This window comes from Triticum dicoccoides, chromosome 6A (assembly GCF_002162155.2).
Source record: "Triticum dicoccoides isolate Atlit2015 ecotype Zavitan chromosome 6A, WEW_v2.0, whole genome shotgun sequence".
NCBI classification, from domain to species: Eukaryota; Viridiplantae; Streptophyta; class Magnoliopsida; order Poales; family Poaceae; genus Triticum; species Triticum dicoccoides.
Window position 1 is genome coordinate 580,315,844 of NC_041390.1, and position 8,738 is coordinate 580,324,581.

Below are 8,738 nucleotides of genomic sequence, written 5' to 3' on the forward strand. Positions count from 1 at the left end.
GGGGGGAGTCCTACTCCCGGTAGGAGTAGGACTCCTCCGGCGCGCCTCCTCCTAGGGCTGGCCGCACCCCCCCCCCCTTTGCTCCTTTATATACGAAGGCAGGGGCACCTCTAGACACACAAGTTGATCTCCAAGATCGTTCTCTTAGCCGTGTGCGATGCCCCCTTCCACCATAGCCCTCGATAATATTGTAGTGGTGCTTAGGAAAAGCCCTGCGACAGTAGAACATCAAGATCGTCACCATGCCGTCGTGCTGATGGAACTCTTCCCCGACAATTTGCTGGATCGGAGTCCGGGGATCGTCATCCAGCTGAACGTGTGCTAGAACTCGGAGGTGCCGTAGTTTCGGTGCTTGATCGATCGGGCCGTGAAGACATACGACTACATCAACCGCTTTGCCCTAACGCTTCCATTGTCAGTCTACGAGGGTACATAGACAACACTCTCCCCTCTCGTTGCTATGCATCGCCATGATCTTGCGTGTGCGTAGGAATTTTTTGAAATTACTACGTTCCCTGACACAACATATGTTGTTCCCTTTGTCATCGGTATGTTACTTGCCCGAGATTCGATCGTCGGTATCTCAATACCTGGTTCAATCTCGTTACTGTCAAGTCTCTTTACTCGTTCCGTAATACATCATCTCGCAACTAACTCGTTAGTTGCAATGCTTCAAGGCCTACAGTGATGTGCATTACCGAGTGGGCCCAGAGATACCTCTCCGACAATCGGAGTGACAAATCCTAATCTCGAAATACGCCAACCCAACAAGTACCTTTGGAGACACCTGTAGAGCACCTTTATAATCACCCAGTTACGTTGTGACGTTTGGTGGCACACAAAGTGTTCCTCCGGTAAACGGGAATTGCATAATCTCATAGTCATAGGAACATGTATAAGTCATGAAGAAAGCAATAGCAACAAACTAAACGATCAAGTGCTAAGCTAACGGAATGGGTCAAGTCAATCACATCATTCTCCTAATGATGTGATCCCGTTAATCAAATGACAACTCATGTCTATGGTTAGGAAACTTAACCAGCTTTGATCAACGAGCTAGTCAAGTAGAGGCATACTAGTGACACTCTGTTTGTCTATGTATTCACACATGTATTACGTTTCTAGTTAATACAATTATAGCATGAATAATAAACATTTATCATGAAATAAGGAAATAAATAATAATTTTATTATTGCCTCTAGGGCATAGTTCATTCAGTCTCCCACTTGCACTAGAGTCAATAATCTAGTTCACATCGCCATGTGATTCAATACCAATAGTTCACATCACCATGTGATTAACACCCATAGTTCACATCGACATGTGACCAATACCCAAAGGGTTTAGTAGAGTCAATAATCTAGTTCACATCGCTATGTGATTAACACCCAAAGAGTACTAAGGTGTGATCATATTTTGCTTGTGAGAGAAGTTTAGTCAACGGGTCTGTCACATTCAGATCCGTAAGTATTTTGCAAATTTCTATGTCAACAATGCTCTGCACGGAGCTACTCTAGCTAATTGCTCCCACTTTCAATATGTATCCACATTGAGACTTAGAGTCATCTGGATCAGTGTCAAAACTTGCATCGACATAACCCTTAACGACGAACCTTTTTGTCACCTCCATAATTGAGAAACATATCCTTATTCCACTAAGGATAATTTTGACCGTTGTCAAGTGATCTACTCCTAGATCACTATTGTACTCCCTTGCCAAAAACAGTGTAGGGTATACAATAGATCTGGTACACAGCATGACATATTTTATAGAACCTACGGCCAAGGCATAGGGAATGACTTTCATTATCTTTCTATCTTCTGCCGTGGTCGGGCTTTGAGTCTTACTCAGTTTCACACCTTGTAACACAGGCAAGAACTCTTTCTTTGACTGTTCCATTTTGAACTACCTCAAAATCTTGTCAAGGTATGTACTCATCGAAAAACTTATCAGGCGTCTTGATCTATCTCTATAGATCTTGATGCTCAATATGTAAGCAGCTTCACCGAGGTCTTTCTTTGAAAAACTCCTTTCAAACACTCCTTTATGCTTTGCAGAATAATTCTACATTATCTCCGATCAACAATATGTCATTCACATATACTTATCAAAAATGATGTAGTGCTTCCACTCACTTTCTTGTAAATACAGGCTTCACCGCAAGTCTGTATAAAACTATATGCTTTGATCAACTTATCAAAGCATATATTCCAACTCTGAGATGCTTGCACCAGTCCATAGATGGATCGCTGGAGCTTGCATATTTTGTTAGCACCTTTAGGATTGACAAAACTTTCTTGTTGCATCATACAACTCTTCTTTAATAAATCCATTAAGGAATGTAATTTTGTTTATCCATTTGCCAGATTTCGTAAAATGTGGCAATTGCTAACATGATTCGGACAGACTTAAGCATCGCTACGGGTGAGAAGGTCTCATCGTCAATCCCTTGAACTTGTCAAAAACCTTTTTGCGACAATTCTAGCTTTGTAGATAGTAACACTACTATCAGCGTCCGTCTTCCTCTTGAAGATCCATTTAATCTCAATGGCTCGCCGATCATTGGGCAAGTCAATCAAAGTCCATACTTTGTTCTCATACATGGATCTCATCTCAGATTTCATGGCTTCAAGCCATTTTGCGGAATCTGGGCTCACCATCACTTCTTCATAATTCGTAGGTTCATCATGATCCAGTAGCATGACTTCCAGAACAGGATTACCATACCACTCCGGTGCGGATATCACTCTGGTTTACCTACGAGGTTCGGTAGTAACTTGATCTGAAGTTACATGATCATCATCATTAGTCTTCCTCACTAATTGGTGTAGTAGTCACAGGAACAGATTTCTGTGATGAACTACTTTCCAATAATGGAGCAGGTACAGTTACCTCATCAAGTTCTACTTTCCTCCCACTCACTTCTTTCGAGAGAAACTCCTTCTCTAGAAAGGATCCATTCTCAGCAACGAATATCTTGCCATCGGGTCTGTGATAGAAGGTGTACCCAACATTTTCTTTTTGGGTATCCTATGAAGACGCACTACTCTGATTTGGGTTTGAGCTTATCAGGTTGAAACTTTTTAACATAAGCATTGCAACCTCAAACTTTAAGAAACGACAGCTTAGGTTTCTTGCCAAACCATAGTTCATACGGTGTCGTCTCAACGGATTTAGATGGTGCCCTATTTAACGTGAATGCAGCTGTCTCTAATGCATAACCCCAAAAGGATAGCGGTAAATCAGTAAGAGACATCATAGATCGCACCATATCTAGTAAGGTACGAGTACAACGTTCGGACACACCATTATGCTGTGGTGTTCCGGGCGGCGTGAGTTGCGAAACTATTCTACTTTGTTTCAAGTGTAGACCAAACTTGTAACTCAAATATTTTACTTCTGCGATCATATCGTAGAAACTTTTATTTTTGTTACGATGATTCTCCACTTCACTGTAAAATTCTTTGAACTTTTCAAATGTTTCAGACTTGTGTTTCATCAAGTAGATATACTCATATCTGCTCAAATCATCTATGAAGATCAGAAAATAATGATACCTGTTGCGAGCCTCAATATTCATCAGACTACATACATCAGTATGTATGATTTCCAACAAATATGTTGCTCGCTCCATTGTTCCAGAGAACGGAGTCTTAGTCATCTTGCCCATGAGGCATGGTTCGCAAGCATCAACTGATTCATAATCAAGTGATTCCAAAAGCCCATCAGCATGGATTTTCTTCATGCGCTTTACACCAATATGACCTAAATGGCAGTGCCACAAATAAGTTGCACTATCATTATTAACTTTGCATCTTTTGGCTTCAATATTATGAATATGTGTATCACTACGTTCGAGATCGAACAAACCATTTTCATTGGGTGTATGACCATAGAAGGTTTTATTCATGTAAACAGAACAACAATTATTCTCTTACTAACATGAATAACCGTATTGCAATAAACATGATCCAATCATATTCATGCTCAACGCAAACACTAAATAACATTTATTTTAGGTTTAACACTAATTCCGAAAGTATAGGGAGTGTGCGATGATGATCATATCAATCTTGGAACCATTTCCAATACACATTATCACTTCACCCTTAACAAGTCTCTGTTCATTCTGCAACTCCCGTTTCGAGTTACTATTCTTAGCAACTGAACCAGTATCAAATACTGAGGGATTGCTATAAACACTAGTAAAGTACACATCAATTACATGTATATCAAATATAGCATTGTTCACTTTGCCATCCTTCTTATCCGCCAAATACTTGGGGCAGTTCTGCTTTTAGTGACCAGTACCTTTGCAGTAGAAGCACTTAGTCTCAGGCTTAGGTCCAGACTTGGGCTTCTTCACTTGAGCAGCAACTTGCTTGCCGTTCTTCTTGAAGTTCCCTTTCTTTCCCTTTGCCCTTTTCTTGAAACTAGTGGTCTTGTTAATCATCAACACTTGATGCTCTTTCTTGATTTCTACCTTCATCGATTTCATCATCATGAAAAGCTCGGGAATCGTTTTCATCATCCCTTGCATACTATAGTTCATCACGAAGTTCTACTAACTTGGTGATGGTGACTAGATAATTCTGTCAATCACTATTTTATCTGGAAGATTAACTCCCACTTGATTCAAGTGATTGTAGTACCCAGACAATCTGAACACATGCTCACTGCTTGAGCTATTCTCCTCCATCTTTTAGCTATAGAACTTGTTGGAGACTTCATATCTCTCAACTCATGTATTTGCTTGAAATATTAACTTCAACTCCTGGAACATCTCATATGGTCCATGACATTCAAAACGTCTTTGAAGTCCAGATTCTAAGCTGTTTAAGCATGGTGCACTAAATTATCAAGTAGTCATCATATTGAGCTAGCCAAATGTTCATAACATCTGCATCTGCTCCTGCAATAGGTTTGTCACCTAGCGGTGCATCAAAGACATAATTCTTCTGTGCAGTAATGAGGATAAACCTCAAATCACGGATCCAATCCGCATCATTGCTACTAACATCTTTCAACTTAGTTTTCTCTAGGAACATATCAAAAATAAAACAGGGGAGCTAAACGCGAGCTATTGATCTATAACATAGATAAGCTAATACTACCAGGACTAAGTTCATGATAAATTTAAGTTCAATTAATCATATTACTTAAGAACTCCCACTTAGATAGACATCCCTCTAATCCTTTAAGTGATCACGTGATCCATATCAACTAAACCATAACCGATCATCACGTGAAATGGAGTAGTTTTCAATGGTGAACATCACTATGTTGATCATATCTACTATATGATTCACGCTTGACCTTTCGGTCTCAGTGTTCCGAGGCCATATCTGCATATGCTAGGCTTGTCAAGTTTAACCTGAGTATTCTGCGTGTGCAAAAACAGGCTTGCACCCGTTGTACATGGACGTAGAGCTTATCACACCCGATCATCACGTGGTGTCTGGGCACGACGAACTTTGGCAACGGTGCATACTCAGGGAGAACACTTTTATCTTGAAATTTAGTGAGAGATCATCTTATAATGCTACCGTCAATCAAAGCAAGATAAGGTGCATAAAAAATAAACATCACATGCAATCAATATAAGTGATATGATATGGCCATCATCATCTTGTGCTTGTGATCTCCATCTCCGAAGCACCTTCATGATCACCATCATCACCGGCGCAACACCTTGATCTCCATCGTAGCATCGTTGTCGTCTCGTGAATCTTATGCTTCCACGAGTATCGCTACCGCTTAGTGATAAACTAAAGCATTACAGGGCGATTGCATTGCATACAATAAAGCGACAACCATATGGCTCCTGCCAGTTGCTGATAACTTGGTTACAAAACATGATCATCTCATAAAATAAAATTTAGCATCATGTCTTTACCATATCACATCACAACATGCCCTGCAAAAACAAGTTAGATGTCCTCTACTTTGTTGTTACAAGTTTTATGTGGCTGCTCTTGGGCTTAGCAAGAACCATTCTTACCTACGCATCAAAACCACAACAATAGTGTGTCAAGTTGATGTTGTTTTAACCTTCGCAAGGACCAGGCGTAGCCACACTTGGTTCAACTAAAGTTGGAGAAACTGACACCCGCCAGCCACCTGTGTGCAAAGCACGTCGATAGAACCAGTCTCGCGTAAGCGTACGCGTAATGTCAGTCCGGGCCGCTTCATCCAACAATACCGCCGAACCAAAGTGTGACATGCTGGTAAGCAGTATGACTTATATCGCCCACAACTCACTTGTGTTCTACTCATGCATATTACATCAATGCATAAAACCTAGCTATGATGCCACTATTGGGGAACGTAGTAATTTCAAAAAAAATCCTATGCACACGCAAGATCATGGTGATGCATAGCAACGAGAGGGGAGAGTGTTGTCTATGTACCCTTGTAGACCGTTCGCGGAAGCGTTATATCAACGCGGTTGATGTAGTTGTACGTCTTCACGTCCGACCGATCCAAGTACCAAAAGCACGGCACCTCCGAGTTCTGCACACGTTCGGCTCGGTGACGTCCTCGCCTTCTCGATCCAGCAAGAGGGGCGAAGTAGTAGATGAGTTCCGACAGCACGACGGCGTGGTGACGGTGTTGGTGAAGAACAATCTCCGCAGGGCTTCGCCTAAGCACTACGAAAACTATGATGGAGGATAAACTAGAGGGGACGGGGTTGCCGGCACACGGCTTGGTGTTTCTTTATGTGTCTTGGGTGCTAGCCCTACTCCTCTATTTATATGTTGAGCCTTGGGGTCGAAACTTGGAGTAAAAGCATCCACAAAGTCGATTTCACCCGAAAGGCAAGAGTCCTTCTCGGACTCCAGGGCCAGACGCCAGGGTTCCCGGCGTCTGGACCCAGACGCCAGGGATCCTGGCGTCTGGCCCCTGGACTCTGCAAAACTTCCTTTTGCGCTTTCCAAAAACCTTGTGGGCTTTCCCCTTTGGCCCAAATAAAGTGTTCTCGTACCCAAACATTTCAGGAAACATCCGGAACCCCTTCCAGTGAATTCCGGAACCCTTCCGGTGACCAAACACTATTATCCCATATATCAAACTTTATCTCCGGACCATTTCGGAGTTCCTCGTCATGTCCGTGATCTCATCCCGGACTCCGAACAACATTCAGTCACCAACATACATAACTCACATAGTACTATATCGTCAACAAACGTTAAGCGTGCGGACCCTACGGGTTCGAGAATAATGTAGACATGACCGAGACACCTCTCTGGTCAATAACCAATAGCGGGACCTGGATGCCCATATTGGCTCCTACATATTCTACGAAGATCTTTGTCGGTCAGACCGCATAACAACATACGTTGTTCCCTTTGTCATCGGTATGTTACTTGCTCGAGATTCGATCATCGGTATCTCAATACCTAGTTCAATCTCGTTACCGGCAAGTCTCTTTACTCGTTACGTAATACATCATCCCGCAACTAACTCATTAGTTGCAATGCTTGCAAGGCTTATAGTGATGTGCATTACCGAGTGGGCCCAAAGATACCTCTCCGACAATCGGAGTGACAAATCCTAATCTCTAAATACGCCAACCCAACAAGTACCTTTGGAGACACCTGTAGAGCACCTTTATAATCACCCAGTTACGTTGTGACGTTTGGTGGCACACAAAGTGTTCCTCGGGTAAACGGGAGTTGCATAATCTCATAGTCATAGGAACATGTATAAGTCATGAAGAAAGCAATAGCAACAAACTAAAAGATCAAGTGCTAAGCTAACGGAATGGGTCAAGTCAATCACATCATTCTCCTAATGATGTGATCTCGTTAATCAAATGATAACTCATGTCTATGGTTAGGAAACTTAACCATCTTTGATCAACGAGCTAGTCAAGTAGAGGCATACTAGTGACACTCTATTTGTCTATGTATTCACACATGTATTATGTTTCCGGTTAATACAATTCTAGCATGAATAATAAACATTTATCATGAAATAAGGAAATAAATAATAACTTTATTATTGCCTCTAGGACATGTTTCCTTCACTGGCATCTTGAGCTTGAGGTATGCATAATGCGGTTACGCATTGAATCTAGCAAATGCAGTTCGCCCGAGCAGCGCGTGATAACCACTGCGGAACGGGACTATATCGAAGATTAAGTCTTCGCTTCGGAAGTTATCCGGGGATCCGAAGACCACTTCTAGTGTACTTGAGCCTGTGCAATGGGCCTCTACACCTGGAATGACACCTTTAAAGGTCGTTTTTTTGGGTTTGATCCTTGAGGGGTCTATACCCATTTTGCGCATTGTGTCCTGATAAAGCAGGTGCAGGCTGCTGCCGCCATCCATAAGGACTCGATTGAGGTGAAATTCGTCAATGATTGGGTATAGGACCAGTGCGGCGAATCCGCCATGACGGATACTACTGGGGTGGTCCCTGCGATCGAAGGTGATCGGACAAGAGGACCAAGGGTTGAATTTTGGGGCGACTGGCTCCAACGCATATACGTCCCTGAGCGCATGCTTCCGCTCCCTCTTGGGGATGTGGGTTGCGTATATCATGTTCACCGTCCGCACTTGCGGGGGAAACCTCTTCTGTCCAGTGTGCGGCTGCCGGGGCTACTCCTCGTCATCGCTATGCGGCCCCTTGTCCTTGTTTTCGGCAATTAACTTGCCGGCCTGATTGAACACCCAACAATCTCTGTTGGTGTGATTGGCTGGCTTGTCTGGGGTGCCGTGTATTTGACACGAG